This window comes from Sorex fumeus, unplaced genomic scaffold, assembly GCF_029834395.1.
Source record: "Sorex fumeus unplaced genomic scaffold, SorFum_2.1 ptg000009l, whole genome shotgun sequence".
Classification (NCBI taxonomy): Eukaryota; Metazoa; Chordata; class Mammalia; order Eulipotyphla; family Soricidae; genus Sorex; species Sorex fumeus.
In genome coordinates this window covers 13558169-13572210 of record NW_026606066.1, presented here as the reverse complement: position 1 = coordinate 13572210, position 14042 = coordinate 13558169, and the positions used below count along the sequence as shown (strand labels likewise).

General features: G+C 39.4%; 1 pseudogene; it reads right to left on the bottom strand.

The window, feature by feature from the left end:
• Nucleotides 1–4932: 4932 nt before the first annotated feature.
• On the bottom strand, nucleotides 4933–6189 carry LOC130019651 (dnaJ homolog subfamily A member 1-like; annotated as a pseudogene).
• Nucleotides 6190–14042: the final 7853 nt, after the last annotated feature.

Here is a 14042-nt window from a genome sequence, read left to right as displayed (position 1 = left end):
ATTTGTGGCTGGAGCGATAGTATAATGGGTAGGGCATTTGCTTTCCGTGTGGCCGACCCGGGTTCGATTCCCAGCATCCCATATGGTCCCCTGAGCACCACCAGGAGTAAGTCCTGAGTGCAAAGCCAGAAGTAACCCCTGAGCATCGCCGGTTGTGACCCAAAAAGCAAAAAAAAAAAAATGTTTTTTATTGTAGACGAAGGAAAATTGATATAATTGTGTTATATTTTTTGCTGCTCGTAATCAATGTCCAGGAGTTTATTGTCATGAATTACTATCTTCTACCTTGTTTTGTTTTTTAATGTAATATATATAAGATCACATATCTGTTCTTCTCCCTCTGAAGCATTTTATGACCTCTTCTAGCTCCATTCAAGTTGCAGCAAAAGGCAAGATTTTCATACTTAAAGCTTAGAAGTATTCTTTTGTGTATATTCACCACAACTCCTTTTTTTTTTTTTTAATCCACTTATCTGCTGTTGGGCATGTGAGTTGTTTCCATATGTTGGTTATTGCAAGCAATGCTACAGTGAACATAGGATATCTTTTTGAATTACTGTTTTTATGTTTTGGATATATGCCAAGAAGTGAAGTTGTCTGATCAAAAGGGAATTTTAATATTTTGAGACGTCTCTACACTATTTTTCATAGGAGTTGAATCAGAGGACATTTTCACCAACTGTAAATGACCATTTCTTTCCCTCTCCCCGCATCCCTGTCAATACTGGTTGTTTCTGGTTTTGATATAGTACATTCAAGCTGGTGAGAAGTGGTATTTCATTGTCATTTTGATTTGTGTTCCTTGAGAATAAATAAGGATGAATATTTTCTTATATGACAACTGGCTGGCTGTGTATCTTCTTTGAGCAGTATCTGTTCATCTCTCTTTCTCTGATTACTTCAGTTTTTAGGATTAACCCTAAAATCCTATACTTTTTAGTGCTTTAGGACTTTTTGGCTCTGTGTTCTCTTTTATTTGGCCATCTATGTCCCCTCCCCATACTTGCATATTTATGGATTATTGATGGAACTGAATAAAACTGCACTGTTCTTAATGGTTAATTCCAGTGTTCCCTTTTCTCTATAATTTTATTTTTAAAGAAAGTTTGAATAAGTTAATGGAGCAAATTTTCAAAATAGCAAAATACTTTTGCTGAAAATAATAGATAATAAAAATATTTTATAAAATAACAACATTATGTTTTGTTGTATTTTAAACTAAAATGTAAAAAGTAAGCAATTATATTAAAAATACCAGTGATGAAAGAATTAATAACTGTTGTAAGATAAATTCAGGTATAGAAGCAGTATGGTGTTGATTTGGAAGAGTTGTATGGGCACATGACTGTCACAAGTTATGGTTTCAATACTAAGTATGGTATGAATATTCATTAATCTGGGTAAAAGTTAGCCAACTGGAACACAAGAGTTTTATAACTAATACAAAACTTACTCAATATATTACTTTGGATTCCCCCTGCCTCCAAATTAAATTCTATTTAATTTTTGTCTTTACTCAGAGTTAAGATGAGAATAATAAAAATGATGTTAATAATAATGATTCAAAAGTCCTTGCCATTGTATTAAGAATCTGTATACACATGTTCTGAAGACAAAAATTTCATAAATATATAGGACTTATTATAGCTGAATATCGGCATTTTGCTTTTATTTTATATCCTGAAGAAGCTGTGCCATTTCCAGATACAACAATATTGTTACTGTTATACTTAACTGAAATTTTGCTCAGATGGAACAAGTGCTAAAGATTATTCCTTTTAGATGAGAAATAAAGGTCATTCTCTGTCTAACAGTCTAAGTATGCTAAAGAAATGATATACTAGGGGTAGTTTTGAAAGGATATGATACAGCTCCTTTGTTTCTTAGCACAGTAAAAAAGAGCTTAAAATAAAACGCTAAGATAGAGAGCAATTTCATATTTACAGGTTGTTACACTTAATCTTTACTTGGGCAGGCATTTTTGATATGGTAAAAGTAATGCAATCAAGAAACTTTATTTTATTTTATTATTTTTTTTGCTTTTTGGGTCACACATGGCGATGCACAGGGGTTATTCTGCACTCAGTAATTACTCCTGGCGGTGCTCAGGGGGCCATATGGAATGCTGGGAATCGAACCCGGGTTGGCTGCATGCAAGGCAAACGCCCTACATGCTGTGCTATCACTCCAGCCCCATCAAGAAACTTTAAAAACAGACCAATATAGCAGATTTATTCTCCCAGGAGAGAATATACATTCCCTCTTTTTTTTTAAATATTAACAAAAGAATGGATCTAAGGGGCAGAGTGACAACTGGGTGTTGACTGCCTCTAATCTCTTGAGAACTCACTGAGAACTTGTATAGTGCACCTCCTAAACAGCATTTAATGGCATCCCTGATACAAGATTTTATATTATTTTACTGCTTACATAATCAGGGAATGATTTACGAAGACATTTTTAATCCTCAAATTCTCAATTTGCAAGTAGATGGGGAAATTTTTTCTTCCTCATTTGGGGCACTAAGAACAATTTTAACAAAGACCCAAATATGAGCAATTTTTTTTGATAGTAAAAAACAATGTTTTAACCTGGGGGGGGGGGGAAGGAAAGCCTGTAGTGACACACATTGGAAATACTTTGTAATCAGTATATTAAGGAAATGTTCATACATTTCAAGAATTGCTTAAATTCTGATCTCCACATTTAAGCTTGTGAACATGACTCAAACGTACAATTAAAACTACTCATCATAATTTGTTATACTATCAACATTACAGTTACTTTGGAGCACAGTTAAATGGTTTATAGTAAGCCTGTAAAAATATCTTAAAAATATCTTCCTATCTCAGACATGCAAACACACACACACATATATATATATATATATATGGGAAAAAAAGATGGTGCAGCTCAAGGAAATGCAATTCTACAAGTGCAATCCCTTAAGAAACAGCATAGATGATAAAAGCTGTCTTCAGAAAGCTATCTGTTCTGACACTGACACTACAGGCTCAATTATATATCATGCCATCAAGTAATAGCTGAGACAGAGAATGAACGCAGAGGCATAACAAGAATCCCACTTAACACAAGTAACCATATAAACCAACACTTTTCTACAAATTAAGATGTTTGCCTGATTGTCAGTTAAATACAGAATTTTAAGTTTCATAGCGTAAACATGTAACGGTCATACAGTGAAGTCAATACATATAAGTCAATACATTTTCTATCTAAGCTATTCCATGTACAGATAGCTTTCTGAAGACGGGTTTTATCATCTATGCTGTTTCTTAAGAGCTTGCACTTGTAGAATTGCATTCCCTTGTGCTGTGCAATCAATTACAAGGTATGGTTGAACATATGTTAGGGACAATTTTCCTTTAAAGTAATTTTTGATCACTTGATCACTTGATATACCATTACTCATCGATTTGCTCGAGCGGGCACCAGTAACATCTCCCTTTGTCCCTGTCGCGTGCTATAGCACTGTCCTCCCGTTGTTCATCAATTTGCTCAAGCAGGCCCAGTAGCGTCTCCATTGTGACAATTGTTACTGTGTTTGGCATATCAAATATGTCACTGGTAGCTTGCCAGGCTCTGCCATGTGGGCAAGATACTCGTAGTAGCTTGTCAGGCTCTCCTAGAGGGGTGGAGAATTCAAACCCTGCTTGGCTGGGCTGGTTGCGAACAAGGCAAATGCCCTACCGCTGTGCTATCGCTCCACCCAATGGCGTCTGCTCATTCTAGGAACACAAAGAGCCTCAAACAGATCGTTCAGGGTCTTGACGAAGAAGTCTGACCATCTCATAGGTGGGAGGCCACGTGGTCTTTTCACGTCCTGTGGAATCTAGTTGGTTACGGTTCTAGTTCAGCGGTCATCTCCAAATCTCATTATGTGTCCAGCCCATCTGATTTTCGATGCCTTGGCAAACGAGACAGCGTTCCTGATTCTTGACCATTGACGGAGGTCAGAACTCCGGATTCTTTCTCTCATTTGAGTGAAATGGGTTACTCCAAGCATAGCTCTTTTGATTCCTCTTTGGGAGACCCAAATGGCGTTCTCATTCTGTTTTCGTAGGGCCCATGTCTCTGAGGCGTATGTTAATGCAGAAAAACAGTGGAATCAAAGAAATGTGCCCAGAACCGAAGGTTCTTCATCCTCTTTGCTATTTCTTCAATGCTCTTGAAGGTGTTCCAAGCCGCTTTCTTCCTTCTGTGCAACTCAGGTGCCAGGTCATTCGTCATGTTGACTTCTCGACGTAGGTACACATAACTGTTGCATTTGGAGATGTTCGTTATGTTGAATGTGAATGGAATGTCAGGAACGAGACTGTTTCTCATAAACATTGTCTTCGTGAGATTCAGCCGTAGTCTGACCTTTCCACAATCACGGTCAAAGTCAGCCAGCATTTGTGCCACTTGGCTAATGTTTGGTGTTATTAGAACGATGTCATCAGCAAAGCAGAGGTCGTGTAGTTGCTGACCATCTATCTTCACTCCCATTCCTTCCCATTCTGGTCTTTGCATGACATTCTCAAGGGTGGCACTGAAGAGTTTTGATGAAATGGTATCGCCCTACCAAACCCCTCTCTTGATGTCAATGATCACTTCCCTGTAGAATGGTGAGATCCTGGTAGTGAATCTGTAATACAGCTCACGGAGAATCCTGATGTATTGAGTTTGAACGCCCTGTTTGGCTAGGGCTTCGATGACTGCTTCTGTCTCAACAAAAGTAAGAAATCATCATACATACAGGGCAAAGTCAGAGCTTTCATATTTGAGTTTATTCTTCATTTAACTTTTAAAACACTACCATAGTTGAATATTGAAACAAAACAATTGCAAGCAGTGAATATATTATTGATAGTCCTTCACTCATTCACTATTCCACATGAAATGCCAGCAGTGTGTAACTCAGTGGCCCCATTAAGAGGTTTGACACTGAACACCACCCCTAGGATGGTGCTCATTGTCCTTATAAGCTTCTTCATTGTGATGGCGCCGTCTTTCCTGATTTGGATCAAAGTCCACTAGTTCTACCTGGTCCGTTTCATCAGTCTCTTCTACTTCTTTCCTCTCCTGGAGGAGTTTTTCCAGCAAGACGAGAGAAGCCATTCTCAGGAAAGTTTGCCTTAAACTCAATGATTAGGTGACCCTTCTCATATGGTCTATGGTAAATTGGCATGTCTTCATTCAACACACAATTAATATCACCATGATTTACAATCTGACCTGGATGAGAAGTGATTACTATAGTTCGGTTGTCAAGAGTAGATATTAGCTTTTGGAAGCCACAAAATGCTTCAACCAACTGTATGTCCATACACATGAAAAGGTCTTCTCCTCGCCTAGTGAAAACAGCATGATCCTTCTGATCCAAAACAAAGATAATGTCTTCTGGTTCCAGTCCTGGTTCTTGGTCTCCTTCAACATGGAATATTATCTATCTTCTGGCCATCTTTCATGCCTTTGTCAATGTCACTGTCACTGTCACTGTCACTGTCACTGTCCTCTTGTTGTTCATCGATTTGCTTGAGCAGGCCCAGTAACGTCTCCATTGTGATACTTGTTACCGTGTTTGGCATATCGAATACATCATGGGTTGTTTGCCAGGCTTTGCCATGCAGGCTAGACACTCTCGGTAGCTCGTCAGACTCTCTGAGAGGGGCAGAGGAATCAAACTTGGGTCGGCCATGTTGGCCTCTTGTAAGGCAAACGCCTTACCCGCTGTGCTATCACTCCAGCCCTTTGTCAGTGTGAACTTCCAAAATCTTCTTCTCTCGAACTATCTTTCTTCCATTGCACCTTTTTCATCTGTCCTTTGGACTGATCTGTTCCCCGTGGCCCTGGCATTCCATGCACACAGACTGAATTTGCTGGACCATTCCAGGCCCAATCTGATGAATTTGTATTTGCATTCCAGTACCTCGGCAATTGGGAAGTACTCTACTGCTCCTTTCTTACCACCGCGGCTTTCACATTTGTCACAGATCACATTCTTCTGCAGGGCTAGTTTTCTTGTTGCACAATTATATAAATCTTCTAAGGTTACAGAGAGTTGATCCACAACATTTTTGTCTCTCCTTTCTCTCTGCATCCTTCCTCATCTTCCAAAAAAACATATCAAAGATGACCATAGGGGAGCCGAGCCCACCACCTGCTCCACCGTCTTTAACTGCCTGTTCTCCTTTGTCATATAAATCCCTTTTCTTTGCATCAGAGAGTACTTCATAAGCTTGAGAAATATGTTTAAACTTCTCTCCTTTATTTGGATTCTTATCTGGGTGGTACTTCAAGGCCAGTTTCCGGTAAGCCTTTTTCAATTCTTCCTGGGTGGCATTGGGTTTGACCCCCAAAACATATAGTAAGTGGTTTCTTTCACATTTTATACAGCCGGAGAGCAGGGCTGAGGTTGGTGTTGGCGAGCGAGTGGGGTGGAAGTGTGTATTTGTGTATGTGTGTGTGTGGGGGGGGGAGTGGGGGTTCAGAACAGCATTGACTGTGCACGCAGCTCGGGCAGCCGCAGCTCCTCCTCCGCCTCTTTCCCCAGTGGGCAATCTGGAAAGTTCCTACGACCAATTTTTATAGGTCAGTCAGTGGGCCTGAGTAAGGCTTGGCATGGTCGAGTGGGCTTGATAGTTCAGTGCGTGGCAACCACAGGGTTATACTCTGCAGCGTGAAGATAAAGTGGGCCTGCATAGTAACTAAGGATTCATAGTCTCAAGAGCTCAGTAGAAGTGCTCTGACACTGAGCAGACCTTGTGGCTACTGGAGGATTTTTGTTTGAGAACACCTGGCAGCAACCTTGATGCCAAGGTCAAGAAGAGCTATGTAGCATTCTAGAGGAAAGGGCAGCTCAGATAGAGAAGGGAGCACCAAATAAAGGGTGTTTGGAGGATCCTCCCAGGAGGGGAGATGCATGTCGAAAGTAGACTATGGACTGAACATGTTTGCCACTCAATGCCTATTTTGCAGACCACAACACCCAAAAGGAGAGAGAAAACACAGGGGATTGCCCTGCCACAGAGGCAGGGGGGGATGGGGGGATGGGGGGATGGGGGTGGGGGGGATATTATCCATGGTGGTGGAAAATGGGCACTGGTGGAGAGATGGGTATCTGATCATTGTATAATCGAAACCCAAGCACAAAAATTGTAAATCTACAACTGTACCTCATGGTGTTTCACTTCACTTAATCACTTAATCACTTAATCCCCGTTATTCATCGATTTATTCGAGCGGGTGCCAGTAACGTCTCCATTCATCCCGGTTGCGTGCTAGCGTAGCCCAATGGTATCTGTTTGTTCTAGGAACATGCAGAGCCTCAAACCGATCATTTAGGGTCTTGACGAAGAAGTCTGACCATCTTATAGGTGGGCGTCCACGTGATCTTTTGATGTCCCGTGGAATCCAATCAGTAATGGCTCTAGTCCAGCGGTTGTCTGTAAACCTCATTACATGTCCAGCCCATCTGATTTTTGATGTCTTGGCAAATGAGACAGCGTCCCTGATTCTTGAGCGTTGACGAAGATCAGAACTCCGGATTCTATCTCTCATTTGAGTGAATCGAGATATTCCAAGCATAGTTCTTTCGATTCCTCTTTGAGAGACCCGAATAGCGTTCTCATCCTGTTTTCGTAGGGTCCAGGTCTCTGAGGCATATGTTAATGCAGGAAGAATAGTGGAATCAAAGAGATGTGCTCGTAGCTGGAGGTTCTTTGTCCTTTTAGTTATTTCTTCAATGCTCTTGAAGGCATTCCAAGCCGCTCTCTTCCTCCTGCACAACTCAGGTGCCAGGTCATTCATCATGTTGATTTCTCGACCTAGGTATATATAACTGTTGCATTCGGAGATGGTGGTTCCATTGAGAGCGAATGGAGCGTCAGGAACAAGGCTGTTTCTCATAAACATTGTCTTCGTAAGATTCAGCTGTAGTCCGACCTTTCCACACTCACGGTCAAAGTTGGCCAGCATTTGTGCCGCTTGGCTGATGTTTGGTGTTATTAGAACGATGTCATCAGCAAAGCGGAGGTGGTGTAGTTGCCGACCATCTATCTTCACTCCCATGTTTTCCCATTCTAGTCGTCGCATGATGTTCTCGAGGGTGGCACTGAAGAGTTTTGGTGAAATGGTATCACCCTGCCGAACCCCTCTCTTGATATGGATGATTACTTCTTTGTAGAATGGTGAGATCTTGGTAGTGAATCCGCAATAGAGCTCACGAAGGATCCTGATGTATTGAGTTTGTACGCCCTGATTGGCTAGGGCTTCCATGACCGCTTCCGTCTCAACAGAATCAAAGGCCTTCTTTAAATCAATGAACCTTTTCAGGGTACCGGTGTTTCACTAATAAAAAAAAATAAAAAAAAAAGAAGAGTTAAGTAGCATTCTGTGATACAAAATAACAAGTGTTCTTCAAGACTGATGATACAAAGTTTGAGTGGGCTTTGACTCTTGGAGGGATTTGACTGCAACAAATGTTCAAAGTTGTGAATGCCCAGGAATCCTGTTCATGGAATTTGAGTAAACCTGGCAGTCATCAGGAGATTGAACTCACAAGTATTAAGGAGTTTCTGAATCAAATAAATAAGCCTGCCAACTAACCCAGAGTTCACAAGTGTCCAGGTGCACATATGTACCAAATTTCAGTAATGATCTGGTGAGGAGTGTGTAGTCGTTCTATGTGCAAAGTTTGAACAAGCACTAAGGAATGAAGTGGGGTATTACAAGTGCTTCAGAGCACCTGTGTTCCAAGTTCCAGTGGGTCTGTGTTACCTAGAATAGGAGGTAATGATAGTAAATGCCTAGAGGCAACTTGTACCAACATTTATAGAGTCTGAGTGACAACCAGGGGTTCAAATGTTATTGGAAGTCCCCAGGCTGCCCTGCTTTGGTAACACAGACTTGTGTATGCCTGGTAATCTCTTTACATGGGGAAAGAGGCAAGCCTGAGAGTCAGAACATGACCGCTGGGGTTGACAGGAAGACATCAGGGAACCAGGAACTCTTTGCTAACAATATTTTCGGAGTTCCCAGGTGCTGCTTGCATGCTGTCAGTTACATGTGATTCAAAGAGGTAGGTCTGTTAGGCTTAAGCAAGTGTTTCTTAAGTATTAGCTTAGGTCTCACCTGGGGGTGGGTGGAGCTCACCACTGGGAGTTTTCTTCTTAGTAACAGAATTTCTAAGAAGAGCGATCCAATATGGCACCCACTAGCAAGATTTTCACAGGTTACCAAGTTGTCACCTACCGTTATGCGCTTGAGAAATCTCCCTATTGCAGCTTATTGCTCTGTGTTGGGGCTTCCTTCTTGGCAAAAGCCTTCCTGTTTCCAATTCATTTGCCGGGCCTCCCTTTATCCCTTGATCACTGGAGTTTCAGGTAAGTGTTTATTTTATGTTTAAATGCTGGATGAGTCTGTCTCCTCTCGTTCTTTTGAACAGCATTTGACAAAGTTTGTTTATTTTACCCTTCACAATACTGCTTAAAAGGAGAAACTAGAATTCCCTAAACAGTTAAGTGTTCAGTATAGCATTGGAATAGTGAAATTAAAATTCCGGGAAGAAATTTAAGAAATGTTCTCCCATTTTCAAGTGCCCTGAACAGAAAATCAGTAGTAAGGCTTTACCTCATTGTAGCTTTTTAGACGCTCCCTGTTAATAAATTAATCAGGCCACATATAATTATATCACTGTCACACTGTCACTGTCCTCCCGTTGTTTATCTATTTGCTCGAGTGGGCCCAGTAATGTCTCCATTGTGACAATTGTTACTGTGTTTGGCATATCTAATACATCATGGGTAGCTTGCCAGTCTTTGCCATGCGGGCAAGATAACTCTTGGTAGCTTGCCGGGCTCTTTGAGAGGGGCGGAGGAATCAATCTCGGGTCAGCCATGTTTGCCGCTTGCAAGGCAAACGCCCTACCTGCTGTGCTATCATTCCAGTCCATATAATTATATAAGATTATAAATTACATTTAATATGTAAATTATATATAATATATTTTATAGCATATCTTATGAACTAAATATATATTTTAAATATATATTTTAAATATATATTTTAACATATTAATATATACTTATATATAGAAATAACTTATTCTTGGTCTTTATATATGGGTATATGTTTATATATGTGTATATATATTTGTTTTGGGTCCATACTCAATAGTACTCAATAGGCTTACTCCTAGGTCTGTGCTCAGGTATCACTCCTGGAGGGACTCAGAGGCCATATAGAGTAACTGGGGAATGAACGTGGGTCAGCTATGTGCAAGGCAAGTGTCCTATCTGCTATACTATCACTCTGGCTCCTAGAAATCATAATTAGGAAAAAATTTGTTTCTTGTTTTTTCATTTTTCCTATCAAGAAATGATACATGTTTTATTTCTTGTAAATTCTTCATTTTATAAGATGAGTATGATTACTGAATTTCTATCCATGACTATTTTAGAGGAGTGATTTCCAAACTTTACTGTCAGAATCACTTTTGGTGATTTATGAAAATGTTTATTTATGGCCAGTGATATAGTAGAGGAAGTAGGGCACCTTCTTTCCATATAGTGGAGCGTAGATAAAATCCCCAGCATACATATGGTCTCTTGAGCACTGCCAGGAGTGATCACTGAGCAGAGCCAGGAATAAGCCCTAAACATCGTCATGTGTGGCACAAATATGAGAATAAAAACAAACAAGTACAAAGTGGGATTGTTTCTGATTTTATACTGTGCTCTTTTAAGTAGCTAGATTTGAGTTATGATCCTAGGCACTTCTGGAGGGGGAGTATAGAACTCATAGGGTAAACACAGCATGAGGCTTAGGACTTTAAAAAAATTATATTTGCTAGAGTATTTAATTCTAGCACTTTAGAGATTTTATATTCAAATTTAGACAAACATTGAAAGACATTCTCTATAGTTTAAGGGTTTTTGTTACAAAGCCTCATTGTGATTTCAGGTCAAACCTTGCTAAGTAACAGGAAAGTTAAGACTGATAAAATGGAGAGTAGAGCAAGACCCCCAAGCTGCAAACAGTCAGTGCAGAATACCAATTGTGTGAGAGGGAACGAGAGCTGAGGGGAAGACTTGAGGAACACACAAGGGTCACAGTTCAGCACACTTTTCCATATATAATGTGATGTGAGAATTAGACAGAAAAGCAATTCCATACCTTAAGATATCTAAGTTGTGATTTCAATCAAAACAATGTTTAAACATAACTGGCCAAACTTTATTGTTTAATGAAACTAATGGCCTCAATTCAAGTTCAGTATTAAAAAAAAAACAGTGTTCCCACCTTATCAAAATGAAATATCTGTGTTTTTCACACTTCCTCCAAAGGCATCAGAGAATAGTGTGATTAGAACTCAGTGTGTTTTTATATGGCGTTCTTCTATTTTAGAGTGTCCATCATGAAACTCTAAGCATTTGTCAGACTGTTCTTTTTCCTTTATTTCTCAAAATAAGCACTGAGTGGGCAGATATCGTTCCTAGTTTATAATCACAGAAAGAGAGAAACACTGGATACTGGACTTCATTGCTTACATTCCCACACAAGCTAATTGATTCCATTTTATTTGGTCCTTGAAGGTTGGGGTATTGTTTCCTTAGCCTTTGTGAAAACCATAGCTGGTTTAAGAGCTCTGGCAGGAATGTTCCATCTATCTCTCTGTCTTTACATTTTGCATAGAATGTCCTCTGGATTTTCTTTTTAAGGAGGTTTTTACATTGCAAACAACCTTTAAAACGGAGACAGTGTTTCTTTTCCAGAGCAAAGGCAAGGATGCCTGTTAGCTGTTTTGAAACATACAGATTTCTTAAGTTTCTTTCCTGGTATACAACCTATGTTGTATAAAGTATTTGTAATCATTCATTTGGGTCCATCTAGAAGGGCTTGTTGAGACTAGAGGGAAAGGATGAAATGACACAAATATGATAATTATGCTGTTTGCCCTGCTATGAGTAATAAAAGGCAAAAATCCTTTTTTTTTGTTGCGAGTCTAAGTTATTAACCTTTTATCTTATCAATAAGATATAAAATTACAACGTTCACAGTTCTCGACTGCCATAAGATGATATTCAATTAGAAATTCTGAAAAATTCTGAAAAAGACCCAAATAACAGACTCTATGTCTGCTGACCATAAAATCATGGGACTATAAGAAGTCAGGATTGCTTTACTAAGTACTGTTCATGACAAAATAATAGCCACACGTTCCCTGGGAGAAAATGACACCTCAGTGAAATGAGCTGCAAAGAAACATGGCTAATTCATTTTTCCTGTTGTTTCTAACTTTGACGTTGAAATCACAAACCTGTGTTATAAAAGAGATGTCCTTTATAACTTTGTTTCCTCTATGTTGACCAAGCTGGTAAAAAATCCAATATTTGTTATTACTGAAACGTTTCACCTTCATCTCAGAGGTTTAAATCTGGGGGCAGAATAAATTGTGTACATTAGAGTCACTGATATTTTCTTTCCTAAGTCAGTGTGGTCCATTCCCTGAATTGCTGACCTGGCTACTTCTGTGACAGGCGGCCATGAAGATCTCTATTGAAGCAAAATGAGGGGGAAATGCTTTTCTTTCTTCAGTTAGCTTCTTTTCCTTCATCATAATAAAAGAATATATACAAGGAGGAGTAGGTATTGAAAATAAAACCGGAAGGAAAACAATTGGACTCCTGGGGCAAGGATACATAGACCGTGGCTCATTTCTGAAGAGGAACTGAAGAGACAAATGCAGTTTCAGAAAAAATACTATTAGATATTAATATTTTAATAAAAGTTTTCTGAAAGCAAGCGTGTTATTTATGTATTTTTTTTCCTTTACATTCCCTTTGGATTGTTTTCACTAAAAACATCAATATAGGAAAAACGTCAGTGCACTTCATGGACCTTTTTGAACCTGTAAGTTCTAGGCCTGGGGATAGAAGTGAGATTTAAATAAAAGAGATGGTACAAACAAAGACCAAACAAAATGATTAGAACATATGGGGTTGGTGGTTTAGGAGCTACTTTTCTGTTCTCATCATCTGGAAACATTTTTTCCTTCTATTAGACTCCCAAGGTAAAACCAACCAGTAACAGGCCTGTTAAACCAACACTTTTGCATTTGAAGGCTATGTAAATGACAATAAAACACTGGCAGTATGTGCAGATTCTCTTGCATACTAGATTCAGAAAGGAAAATATGGTCTGTCTTGACTCTCACTGCTGTCAAGTGTTTAAATTGTCCTTCCAGCATATATTTAAAACACATTGTCATTGCAATGTTACCAAACAGTGAGCAAGTCAATGTATCTGAGACCACACAATGATTGACACTTTATAAGTCAAACAGAAAGCCATGGAACCTCATACTGTGACTGCTGTTTCCAGCTCCGAAGATTGCTGATACAGTTTCTGACAGTGTGGAGAGACTTGCAATGTTGGTTCACAACCACAAGCTGTAGAGTCAGAAGGTAGCTTCAACTCTTCGGTCGCTTGGCACGTGGCACGTGGTTTTTCCTTGAATTTCCAAGCAATCTTTTTTTTTTTTTTTTTGAGTGTGAATTTCAGCAAGGAGTTTGTTCTTGATTTGTTATTTTCAGTCTTTTACTTGGATTTGGATAAGATGAACAAATATGGATACATGATTATAAAGGACTCCCTCCTAGGGCTGTGGTACAAATTCAGGGGATATGTGGGCTTTCTGAGACACCTTGTAAAATATGGGTGAGCAAGGCTTTTGCCCTCAATCCAAACCCTTTGCTGAGTTTACCATGAAGACTCATAATAATTTAACCAAGATTTGGATTTTAAAAATAATTTTTCACCTGACATGAAAGGTCAGATTAAGTTTTTTTCACTATGAATGAAAATCTCTCTAAACAGCTGCCTCCACCACCTCCTGAGCCAAATTAGGATGATGCACATTTTTTCTTCACTTTCAGATTAGAAATCATTGCCGAAAGCAGAAAACAAATTTTCTTGGTGTATTCTAAAAGTGCAGCTCAGTGCCTGGCACAAAATACATGTTTGATAAAAGCGGTAGG